At 43.8% G+C, this 13,307-nt stretch overlaps 1 protein-coding gene across 1 annotated transcript in view; it reads left to right on the top strand.

The window, feature by feature from the left end:
* The first annotated feature begins 1,094 nt into the window (after positions 1–1,094).
* Positions 1,095–13,307, top strand: part of lysmd4 (LysM, putative peptidoglycan-binding, domain containing 4) — a 33,768-nt gene continuing 21,555 nt past the window's right edge. The window contains exon 1 of the mRNA XM_085968816.1: positions 1,095–1,372. The gene's annotated coding sequence lies outside the window, so the exon portion shown is untranslated. The remainder of the gene's footprint in view (positions 1,373–13,307) is intronic.

Here is a 13,307-nt window from a genome sequence, read left to right as displayed (position 1 = left end):
TGCCTTATTACCTTTGTTACTCTCTCTGTCCCTTCCTGACTCACTCTGCATATTTTTACCTCAAACTCTACTCTGCTCTAGAGCCTTGACATTTCTCTCGCTGCTTTTAAATTTACTCTTTCCTGAATCTCCACAAACTCCCACATGCTACAGTTGCGGCACACCACCTGCACTGCCATCCCTATATGACCTGGTTTTATTTAATTTAATTTGTAATTAGGTAACTTCGTTTACAGTGTAGTTTCTTGATTACTTACTTGAGCTAGATTAAGTTGAAGGTACTGAAATTAAGTATCTACCTGTAATACAAAGCAGTACAAGTAGTGTAGGCAAAAAGCAAAAACTCCTTCCCTGTCTTCTCCAAATTCCCACTCTTTACAAATAAAACACTCTGTTCAAGTCCACTCGGTTTAATCCCGCTCTGTGCTCTGCAGAAGTGTTTACCTAATAAAGTACTTTTGATCTGGTCACTCTGTAATGTAGGAACTACAACAGCCAATTTGCACACAGCAAGTTCCCACAAACAGCAATGTGATAATGACCAGATAATCTGTTTTAGTGATGTTGATTGAGGGATAAATATTAGCCAGAACACTGGGAATAACTCCTCTGCCATGGGGAGAGCAGGGATGGAGCCTGGAGATCTTCCTCTTAAACCAGTCACTGAGATTCTCCTTTCTAGAGCTCAGGTTATTAACCACTTCCTGCCCGCTCAGTGACTATCTCTGAGGTTGTGGGCGATGGACACACCCAATACCGGCCACAATTGCACTTCGCATGCAGCCGGCACTGTCCACTGGGCAGGCTGCAACACCGAACCGCTCCAACAAACTCGGCTAGCGCAAACTCCCTCAACACTGCGGACACGTCGACACCGCGCGGCGCTACCTCACCCTGCGGAGGCGCCGCCCACCATTGGTCGCTTCGGCCCAGCGGCCACCATTGGTCGCTTCCACCCACCGCCGCCCACCATTGGTCGCTTTGGCCCGGCGGCCACCATTGGTCGCTTCGGCCCGGCGGCCACCATTGGTCGCTTCCGCCCACCGCCGCCTATCATTGGTGGTTTCGGCCCGCCGGCAGGCCGACTCCCAGCCGCCGATAGGTCGGCGCGGCTGTCGATCAGGGCCTGGGCCTGTTGCGCTGAGGAGCAGTGAGGGCGCTAGCGGTCGGCGCCATGTACCGCGGGCGGGGAGCGTGGCGGCCGGCCCGGGGAGCGCCGGGTTTACTGTGTAAGTGAGCGGCCGGAGACGAGTGGATCCAACAGCTGAAGGCCTCCCTCATGTGAACAGTTGTTAAGCGATTGGGAGCAGCGCCCGGATCGCCTGTCCGCCCGGGCACCGTGCTTCGCGCTTGGATGGAGGCTCTGACTGTGGTGAGTATTTCTGCTGCTCTCTTTCCCCAACAGGGTTGTGTTGTGTAGTCCTTTAGTTCAGCTGTCAGTTATATTTCGGGTGTCAGGCAGTGGCACAGTGGGTAGCACTCTCTCTCTCTCTCTCTCGCCTCTGGTTGTGGGTTCAAGTCCCACTCCAGGGACTTGAGCACAGAAAGCTAGGCTGACACTGCAGTGCAGCGCTGAGAGAGTGTTGCACTGTCGGAGGTGCCGTCTTTCGGATGAGACGCTGAACCGAGGCCCCGTCTGCTCTCTCGGGTGGGTGTAGAAGATCCTGTGGCACTATTTTGAAGAAGAGCAGGGGAGTTCTCCCCAGTGTCCTGGCTAATATTTATTTCTCAATCAACATAACAAAAACAGATGATCTGGTCATTATCACATTGCTGTTTGTGGGACCTTGCTGTGCACAAATTGGCTGTCGCATTTCCTACATTACAACAGTGGCTACCCTTCAAAAGTACTTAATTGGCTGTAAAGCGCTTTGGGACGTCTGGTGGTTGTGAAAGGTGCTATAGAAATGCAAATCTTTTTGACTATGCTTGAGCCATTGGCACAAGTTACCTCGAGTTGACCATAACACCCAAGGGCTTCCTGGGCATCGAGCACCCCAACAATATATATTGTATGAAGCACCTTTCATCAGAACCCAGACAATAGATCTTGTGTTGGAGGACCATTGGTAGGATAGCACTGCAGTCTCTCTGCAAGGGTAGCTGCTGACCTCTGTCATGTCATTTAAGGGAAAATCTCTGGAAAAAGGCTACTGACTTTATCCCCCACTTCTTTCACCCCACCATTGGCGGCTGTGCCTTCAGCCTTCTAGGTCTAAGCTTTGGAATTCTCCCTGTAAAGCATCCCACCTCTTCTTTGCTTAAGACTCTCCTTAAAACCTACCCATTTGATCACATTTTTGGTAACCAGTCCTAATGTCTCTTTCTTTGGCATGGAGCCAATTTTTGTCTGATAACGCTCCTGTGAAGCACCTTGGGGTGTTTTACTATGTTAAAGGTGCTATATAAAGGCAAGTTGTTGTTTATCAATAAAACACAATCACAAGATGAGTCTCTAGGACCCTTCCACTGTCAGGGACTAGCAAATTAATTGCCTGTCTGCCCTCTCAGCTGGAAGGAAAAAAAGAAAGACTTGCATATATATATAGTGCCTTTCACGACCACCGGACATCACAAAGCACTTTACAGCCAATTAAGCACAAGTGTAGTCACTGTTGTAATGTAGGGAAATGTGGCAGTCAATTTGCACACAGCAAGGGTTCAAAAGCAATGAGATAAATAACCAAATAATCTGTTTTTGATGGCATTGGTTGAGGAATGAAGATTGGCCAGGACACTGGGAGAACTCCCCACCTCTCCTTCGATGGGATTTTTTATGTCCACTCGAGGTTTAACGTCTCGTCCCAAAGACGGCATCTCCGACAGTGCAGCGTTCCCTCAGTACTACGCTGAACTGCCAGCCTAGATTATGTGCTGAAGTAGGGCTTGAACCCACGGTTTCTGATTTAGACGAGAGGATTCAAGAAGGAGTTAGATATATTTCTTAAGACTAAAGGGATCAAGGGATATGGGGAGAAAGCAGGGACAGGGTACTGAATTTGGATGATCAGCCATGATCGCATTGAATGGCGGAGCAGGCTCGAGGGGCCGAATGGCCTACTCCTGCTCCTATCTTCTATGTTTCTATGAGAGTGTTCCCACTGAGCTAAGGCTGAAATCTACAGTTGTGCAAAAGTTGTTGTCATGTAAGGCTTGTGTCCCAAAAGAAGTGCCACTAAGCTTAAGCTTCCCTAGGGGGAGAAGTTTGTCAGCTTCCACTAAGCTATCTAAGAAATCAACCATGTAATTTTTAAATTGTATACATATACTGTACAAATATCTGACAGCACAATTCATTTCAAGTGCTAGCTTGATTTTTTGTGTGTCCCCCTAGATAGCTTAGATCATTTGTGAATTTTTACCAAATGTGCCATTAGTGAGTGGATTATGCTTGATAATGGGATCACTCCGGTGAAATACAAGGCACCATGGTTTTTCAGTCCCTCTAATGAAATGGGAAAGCTTTCATAGATTCATATCAGTTAGCTTGTTGAGATTTCTTTCAGTATGTAATTGCACCATATTGTGTAACACTGGTTCGATGCCTTGCGTGTGCCGAGTTAGGTGATCTCAGATGGGGCAGAAGCTTTTCACTTGGGCCCAGTGTCCTTGAGCTAATGAGGAACAAATTGGCCAGATTTGCTGTTTAGCGTCCCTGGAGGAAGAGTGTGCATGTGTGGATGGTAAGTGAGAACGAGATCCAGCTCCGCAGTGATGACCCACATCGAGTCAACTCACCAGCTAAGCTAGCGCTTGGGTGAGGTATAGGAGGCATCTCGTAAAACCTTACCCCAAATTGACCTATATCTTCAGAGAAGGGAAGAAAGTTGGGTGAAAAAAACCCAAAAAGTTATGTATTACTGTGCACAACTGGGTTACTTCCATGAGGTTTAGGATGGATTTTTCACCACATTGTTCCCCAATACGTTGAGTAATATTAGTCACATGTATTATTCAATAAGTAGACTGATCATTTGTTTTTTTTAATGCAACAGTGTTTGGTATAATTTAAGCTGCTAGATTTAATAAAGCGAAGTGTTGCTTTGTTTAGCAATAGGGTGCTCTCAAAAGTTTTTACACCTGTACCTATTAATACTGTAGTTTCTTGTTGGTAGTTGTGATTCCCTTTCGTATAATAGGGACTTTTTCTTGTTTCGAACGGACCTGTAATGGCTTAGTTGTTAGATTACATAATAAAGTGTTAAGTAAACCACATCCATTATGTTCTTATGTTCTTCTAGCATTTAAACTTGGTGAGTTCAAAGATGTGCGGGTTAGGTTGATTGGCGATGATAAAAATTGGCCATTAGTGTTAGGGGGGATTAAATATGTGGGGTTACGGGGATAGGGCTTGGGTGGGATGGCTGTCGGTGTAGGGACCAGGTGCTAGGGTTTGGATGATCAGCCATGATCTCGTTGAATGGCGGAGCAGGCTCGAAGGGCCGAATGGCCTACTCCTGCTCCTAGTTTCTATGTTTCTAAATCAGGAAATTGCTGTTAATAGTGAAATTATTTTTTTACATTAGTACAGTAAATGGGCATTTTCCAACCCTGATCCCAATAGTGTCAAATCATCCAAGTATAAGTAATGATTTGTAACTTTCCACACCTCTTGATACAACAAACCAGTTGTAATATGTGGGCACAAGTGTCTTGTTCACTGGTATAGCTGAGTGTATTTTATCTCAGTAATAATCCTTCTCTTGTTATGTCTTGGAGAAATGCATAGAATGTCAGTCACAATGACAACAATTAGAGTACACACTGAGTGCCAACACATGCTCAGTTTAAATAAAAAAAGAATCCTTCTTTTCTGCTGTTTTACAATGAGAAGAGTAGCAACATTGAAGGTACAGTAGAAGAGCTCTCTCTCAAGTTCAGCATAACCATTCTGAGCTTACCGAAGCACCTCAAGCCTGCAAAATAGTTTAGAAAAAATAAAATGAATAAAGTGTATCCGCGCAAGAATCTCTGGTCTATTGAATGAGTTCTGCCTCAGTTTCCTTTAATGGGGCAAGATCCTAATTTAAGTCCATGTCAATCTGCCTGCATAGAGGGCGAGTTGGCTGATGGCCATTTTCTTTCCTCTTGGTAAAGCCAGCTTGTTTAGAGACTTCAACAGGAAATGGTTTTGTCCAGTGTTCATAACCTGCATTCTTCCCGCTAATCTCCGCACGTGTCGGATATAGATGAGATTTTTAGCGAAGTAAATTCTGTACTTCTCGAGCAGCGTGAGATCCACCTCAGCAGCTAGACTTCGCTTCTGAATCCCCAGCTCGATCACTTGCTTACTGGCCTCTCCTGTCTGCTCAGATTGAATTTGCAAAAGAAACAAAATCTTTGTTCGCAGTTTGTAAAACAGAAATGTTTGAGTTTAGTAGGTTCGTACAATTTGGGAACATGATGTTGGGAAAGGGAGAAATTGACAGGTGGGAACGGGAACCAGAAAGGAGCAGGGTGGGAGAAACGGGGAATGGGCAGGTTTGTATTTTCAGTGGAGCTGCCCAGCAGCATAAACACCCCAATAAATTGAGTTGCGGAGGCTAGTCAACTTAAACAAGGTACTACTTCTGACAGCATATTAGCCTTGTTCTTTGTTGTACTTTAATTTGAAACAATAGTTAAACACAGAATATCATAACGTATTCTAACTAATCCTGCTGGTTCTGATGACATCATAAGCTTTGAAAACAAAGTTCTATTTGTTTATAAAATTAAAACCCATATATTATGCTTACCATTGTAATTTTTCTAGACATTTAATTATGTGTTTCCCTGTACATGCACTTTACCATACAGTTTGGTGTCTAGCCAGGACCACTGTTGAATGAACTTAAATATGTTTTGATGGTGATGGGAAAAACATTGGTGCAGTTTACTTATCATGCTATGTGGAATAACACTCCTCATAATTAAAACTTGAGCACTAATTCCCCATTGTTTTTGCTGTAAGGAGTAATATTGGGTACTTGCATTCAGAGCACTAAGTCACTTTACCCTGTTCGTGGCTGGATTTGGTGGAGACGTCTTATATTGAGAACATTCAGGGAAGATATCTTGGCCCTGAATTTCCTCACGGGCTGGCGTGCAATGGGGGAGTGAAGTGGGTGCAAGAGACTTGGCAGGACAGACAGACAGACAGACAGGCAGTCGGGTGAAACCCAGAAACTCTGGGTTTCTTCCAGAAGAGGCGCCAACACCAATTTCAACTGGTGCCTTGGGTGGGTTACTGGACCGTCCACCCGCGCCATACAAGGCCCATAACACCACAAGGAAGCAGGGCCAGCGGGATGGCTTCCCACACTGGAATTCCAAGTGCTCCTACTTCCTTTGCACTCGCTGATCTCGCAGCCAGAAAGAAACTGGCAGCCAGATCCTGGTAGGGACGGAAGTGGGGCCCACTGAGGTCTTCCGATCCGAGTCTTGGCCTAGAAGACCCCCAGAATTGTGCCTGATAAACCTTTGACATCATACAATAGCAAAATACTGCGGATGCTGGAAATCTGAAATAACAACAGAAAATGCTGGAAATACTCAGCAGGCCAGGCAGCATCCGTGGAGAGAGAAACAGAGTTAACGTTTCAGGTCTGGGACCCTTCATCAGAACTGGAAAAAGCTGGAAATGTAACAGGATTCCTGCTCCGTTGCACATATGTTTGACTATAGACAAGAATTTTCAGCACCACATCCCTAAAAGTGAGATAAATAATAGCGATGACAGACAGATTACATATATGCAAGATTATTAATAATATTTAATGTAAAAAGGGAGAGGCCCAATTACATGACTAGTGATGAAACTGATTTTTCAGATTTATCATTTCCATACTGTTTCCCATATTGTCCCCCTACTTTTTATTAATGTATAGTGCTGTGGTCAGACCAGACCTTGAATACTGTGCGCAGTGCAGAGAAGAGCATTGAGGCGAATCCCTACTGTTCGAGATCTGAGCTATGAGGAACAACTGGAGAAACGGGCTTTTCAGTCTTGAAAGGAAGTATCTGAGAGGTGCTTTTCTAGGGGTATATAGAACAACTACAACTTGCATTTATGTAGCGCCTTTAACGTGGAAACAAAATCCCAAAGTGCTTCAGAGGTGTAACAAATCGAACACCGAGCTAAAGAGATATTAGGAGGGGTGATCATAAGCTTGGTCGAAGAGGTGAATTTTTAGAAGGGTCAATGCATTGTAAAATCAGGCGGGGTGTTAAATTGAATTAGATAACCTTTTCTTCCCATTGGCTGTGGATAAAGTTCACTGTTACAAGTGTCCACCTGTTAAAGCAAACTAAAAATACAAAGCTGCTAATTTGGGAACAATTCAATCTTGTCAGTAATTTTCAGAACAGTTTTATTATTTGATTTGGGATAAAGCGCAAGTAAGATTTGTCTTACTAGCACCTCTGGAATTACTATTTTATTATGGAGTGAAGATGAATAGGCATACAACTGTTCATCGCATCATTAGTGATGTATTCAAAAGGCCACAGTGAGTCAAAAACGGAGTTGCTTTCAAAGTTTTAATTGTAACAACATTCCGTTTTGCAACCAAGTAGAGAAGGACGAGCGATGTAAACGTTTGAGCTGTAGACCCAAACCCCATGTTTAGGTAATGTTTGACTTTGCTAACATTTATTAAGAAAGGTAATGGTTTTTCAGTAACTAGGTAATTTGGCGCAAAATGCGCCTTGTTTACACAACAGTGGATAGTCAGCCTTGCAATAAAGTTTGCAGCAGCAGAACTGGTCTGAAATTAGTGTAAAGCCACAGCAGAATCTTTGGTCTTTTCAACCATTTTGTAGCACGATACAAAAATAGCTCCTCCACAAAAATTTGAGTGCTTATTTTCTGCCTGTTCACTCCCAGCTCAGCGCCTCACTTGCCAGGAGAGCATATTTGAAATCTCGTAAAGCAATTTTAATCACTCCTACGATTTCCTGATATCCGGTCCCATTGGGTGAGACTCTATGCCAGGAACAACAGATTAATGATGCCAACAGGGTAGTATGATAGTCTCCTCTGTCTGCAGAATACATTGATGAATTTAAAAGTCAATTATTCAAGTCATGCACAGTAATCCTACATCAGTACAGTCTACTCTTAATCAAAGTTGCTTATTTCAAATTAATTCAATTTTGCGAGCACGAAATTCCCACTTTGCTGTGTTAGTTACATTACATAATTTGAATTATTGGATAATTCCAGTTTGTTTAGCGCAAAAAATGACTGAATTGTGAGGAGTAAAGTGTACCAGTCCAAAATGCCACTGAGGTCTGTTGGCTGATGCAGTACATTCAAACTACTGCAAAGCATGTGTATCTAGGAGCATAGGAGTAGGCCATTCTGCCCCGTGAGCCTGGCCTGCCATTTATTAGATCATGGCTGATCGAACTCCATTTGTCCACCTTTGCTCCATTTCCCTTGATACCCTTGTCTGAATGTACAGAGATGCTAACACGCTGGAGCAAATGCTTCACTGCAGCTGGGAGGTTAACTTTGATTTTTGGTAAGTCAGTGAGTGTTTGCATAAGTATCGCAACAAGGATAAGATGAACTGTCTCCTATTTTACAGTATGTAAATGCATACAGGTGTATTGTGATATCAATTGCATAATTTTTGTGGTTTGCTACTTGTGTAACCTTAGTTACCAGAGCGCTTTTCTTTATTTTGGTGGCAATGCATTACTCTCTCGAGTTGTTGACATACTGATGTGGCCTAAAGTGCGGTTCAAGCTATTATGGGCCTGAACTTGAGGTCGGAGGCTTCCCGCAGGCGGATGCCTCCGACCGGCAAAAAATCTACGAACTTACCTGATGGTCCCGGAGGTTCGGACACTCGCGCTCCTGGGCCTCTGTGCGTAGGCCTGTGCAGAGGCCCACGTACCCAAGGGGTGCAGGTGGTTCACAAGTGCCCATGGGATCACATGGGCCGGCCCAACCAATCAAAGAAGGGAGATCCCCATTCATACTTATGGAGGTTCCGTTTATACAGAACCTCTATAAACATGAATGGGGATGACAGTAAAAATAGATTTAACATAACAAATTTTAACAAATTACATATTTAAAATTCATTAAAATACAATATAATTAAACATTTAAAACAAAAATTAATTTAAAAAAAAATTAATTTACATATTTTAAATGGTCTAAAAATAACCGTACCTTATTGTACATTGTTTTAATGTTTAAATGAATGAAAACATTTTATTTACCAGGCGTAAGAATTTCATGGGCATTCGCTGGACAGAAGTTGAGCAAATAGCGCAACTCTCCGCCCGTGGAGGCCCTTCCCCTGGGGATGCGTGCGATCTGTCAAGATGATTCTTGACATCGCAAGTTCCGGGTTTTAGCGCATGCGCTTTGCATGCCTAAACCCGGAACTTGCGCGGCCCCTACGGGCACGTACGCACCCATAGGGGCCGCAAATTACGGCCCAATAATGTATCTAGTTAGCTTCACAGTACTTTACTACTGAGACTGAACAATTTATCAAATAAGAATGTAAGAATTTCACAGTAAAGCACTAGCTGCCTGTTACATGCAGAACTCTCTGTCTTTGTGATTTTAGGTTTTTTGAAAGCTGACATTTAGCTAGCAAGATTATTTGAGTAGATTTAGGACAACCTCGTACTACTGTCATGGAATGTATCCAGTCTCGAGGACCTAACTAGGGAAGAAGGTTTACACACTCTTATCACCTATTGCAAATGTACTATTTAGTGGGTTGCTAATGAAGCTTGCAACTTCAGTTTGAGACCATCAATAAAGTACTTGACTCCTATTCTACTTTCATTAATTTTTTTCCTTCTTAGCTGTCTCTATAACATGATGTCATTGGAACTGAGCCTGATTCCGTTACATCCCACATACATCTTTGAAGGTGGCAGGGCAAGTTGAGAAGGCTATTAGAAAGGCATACGGGATCCTTGGCTTTATTAATAGATGAATAGAGTACAAAAGCAAGGAAGTTATTGCTAAACCTTTATCAAACACTGGTTGGGCCTCAGCTGGAGTATTGTGTTCAATTCTGGGCACCACACTTTAGGAAGGACATCAAAGCCTTAGAGAAGGTGCAGAAGAGATTTATTAGAATGGTTCCAGGGATGAGGGACTTCAGTTATGTGGAGAGACTGGAGAAGTTGGCGTCTTTCTCCTTGGAGCAGAGGAGATTTGATCGAGGTGCTCAAAATCTTGAATGGTTTTGATAGAGTAAATAAGGAGAAACTGTTTCCACTGGCAGAGGGGTCAGTAACCAAAGGAGACAGATTTAAGGTGATTGGCAAAAGAAACAGGCAACATGAGGAATCATTTTTTTACACAGCGAGTTACTGTGATCTGGAATGCACTGCCTGAAAGGGTGATGAGAACAGATTCAGTAGTAACATTCAAAAGAGAATTAGATAAATACTTGAAGGGAAAAAGATTTCAGGGCTATGGGGAAAGAGCAGGGGAGTGGGATTAATTAGATAACTCTACCAAAGAGCTAGAACAGGCACGATGGGCCAAATGGCCTCCTTCTGTGCTGTATCATTCTATGATTCTATACACATTCATTTTTGGTGTTGAGCAACCCCAGTCTGGATAGCTTGCAAGCCAGATTTAGGGGAAAGCGCCCTCTATTCTACCTTAGCTCCTGCAATGCCCACCGTTAGAGGAACCCTGCACTGTTGCAGATCTTGCCGAATCCAACAACAAGGCGCAAAAATGTGTCCAGTTCTGGCTGGGCTATGTATAGACTGTCCGTGGACACAAGAAGAAGAAGCAGCTTTAGAATCGTCTATATTTTATGCAATATACAGCGCTTCCTGCAGTACTGGAAGAGTGACATCCTTACTCCTCTCGCCCACTTTCAATTTGGACTGAGGAGCCAGTCTCCCTAGGCATGCTCGGCTCTACGTTTATATAGGGCCCCACATGGAGCAAATGCATGGATCCAGCTCCCCACATTTACATTACTAAAGCTGGCTCCCTCAATCTGACAGCTGAAACATGATGTCCACATTTTAGTCGGCCTATGATGCCGTTGCTTCCTGAACCTTCTGATTATTTACACGATGGTTTGGAGTGCTGATGGAAGGAGACTGGATGTCTCAGTCCACCGCACTCCGATAGTGTAACATTGTCCACTAACAGCAACCGACTACACTAGCATGTTTTTATTTTCCATTTCTTGCACCATTTATCCTTCCCCTTCTGAATAGTCAAAGGTGGATTGCTTGTAACATTGGCTGCCATTTGCCCTGGTTGTATTGTGTGTTCAGAATGAACACGCAAACAAAACAAGAAATTTTGTTCTGGCTTTTGTGGTTCGGACTGCTGTATAACTAAGCCAGGTTGGATCTTGGTGACTAGAAGCATTCTGCTCTCTGAGCGCCATAAGCCAGTATAACTGAATTATTGTGCATGTGGTAATGTTGTTGAAACCACATGAGCTGGTTTACCTTCGGTCTTATTTGTTCTTATTTGCCTATCCCTGGTTATTGTTTGTATAATTGAATGGACTGGAGTCACCTGTAGGCCAAACCAGGTCGTGGTAGTCGGTTCCCTTCCTTGAAAGACATTGGTGACTGTCGTGTTTTTAGGACAATCCAGCAGTTTTTATGGTCATTTTTTAATCCAGCTGTTAACCCACAAATCTACAGCTTTGTCAAAGCTCTGAGCTTTCTACTCCAGAAAACACACTCGGTGTCGCTCCACGCTGCTGAATTGCCAGTCTCAACTGCACTGCTGCAGGCAAACAACAAGCAGAAGCCAAGTGACCTTTACACAGGAAGGCAGCAACAAATTCCAAAAAGAAACTTGCTGTTGTCAGCTACTTGTAGTAGTCAGCTCATTGGCAGAGGCCTGGAAATAGGCAGGCTACCTGTCCCCTCACCTACACCTATGCACAGCCTGGGATACCTTTGGAGTTGGTGAAGGAAGGATTGGGGGAGAGGGGGAGGGAAGTACAGCTTCACTACAGAAATCATTCGCACAAAATGCATCTATTTGTTTATTTTGCAAGTCCTTCTCCAGCTCTTACAACACTTAAAAAAAAGACTTGCATTTATGTAGCGCCTCTCACAACCACCGGACGTCTCAAAGCGCTTTACAGACAGTGAAGTACTTTTGGAGTGTAGTCACTGTTGTAATGTAGGAAACTTGGCAGCCAATTTGCACACAGCAAGCTCCCACAAACAGCAATGTGATAATGACCAGATAATCTGTTTTTGTTTTGTTGATTGAGGGATAAATATTGGCCAGGACACCGGGCACCCTTCTTTGAAATAGTGCCATAGGATCTTTTACGTCCACTTGAGAGAGCAGACGGGGCCTTGGCTTAACGTCTCATCCGAAAGGCAACACCTCTGACAGTGCAGTATTCCCTCAGCACAGCACTGCACTGGCGTATCAGCCTAGATTTTTATGCTCCAGTCCCTGGAGTGGGACTTGTAACTTTCCTCAACTAGGTTGTGGGTTCATGATTTATCCCTAGGACTTTGCCCGGCCTCCTGTTGAGCCAGTCATGGAGAGATGTCTGAGAATGTGCTGGACTGATCCACCTTTATTTGCTTAAAGTGTGCGTGTCTCTTGTTTTGCCCTTCATTTCTCTCGTGTTGCCTCTCTCCCGCACAGGGTAAGGACCTGGCCTCTGATCAGCCCCTTTTTCTGACGACATAGCTGAGAATGAGACTGCATTAGATGGAGAGTTCTGGATATAACCTGCATCCTAACTCTCCCTGGCACCGTGGAATGTCACCTTCTGCAGTGCACGCTATAGTGTCCTGACTTTAGAGTGCCAATCAATTTTTGATCTCTTACCTGTTTTAATAGCCATGGTGTGGAGATGCCGGAGTTGGACTGGGGTAGACAAATGTAAGAAGTCACACAACACCAGGTTATAGTCCAACAGTTTTATTTGAAATCACAAGCTTTCGGAGCGCTGCTCCTTCATCAGGTGAAGTGGAGAGATGCATAAAGACACAGCTTATATAGTCAGAGAATAATGTCAGAACGATTACCTGTAAACATCTGACATTATTCTCTGACTATATAAGCTGTGTCTTTATGCATCTCTCCACTTCACCTGACGAAGGAGCAGCGCTCCGAAAGCTTGTGACTTCAAATAAAGTTGTTGGACTATAACCTGGTGTTGTGTGACTTCTTGCATCTGTTTTAATAGACCCAGGTTAACTGCCTTGGTTTCCATTCTAAAAGTTTATCATAAGGAAATGGAAGGTGTGGGTCAGGAAATGGGAGGCATGTCGATTTTACGAGTGCCAGAATCTCACTGCCATGTTTGTATCATGTTGCTGACAGATAA

The sequence above is a fragment of the Somniosus microcephalus genome, chromosome 27, assembly GCF_052327205.1.
Source record: "Somniosus microcephalus isolate GS21.2 chromosome 27, FLI_Smic_1.0, whole genome shotgun sequence".
In the NCBI taxonomy this organism is placed as follows: domain Eukaryota; kingdom Metazoa; phylum Chordata; class Chondrichthyes; order Squaliformes; family Somniosidae; genus Somniosus; species Somniosus microcephalus.
This window is presented reverse-complemented; position numbering and strand designations above follow the sequence as displayed.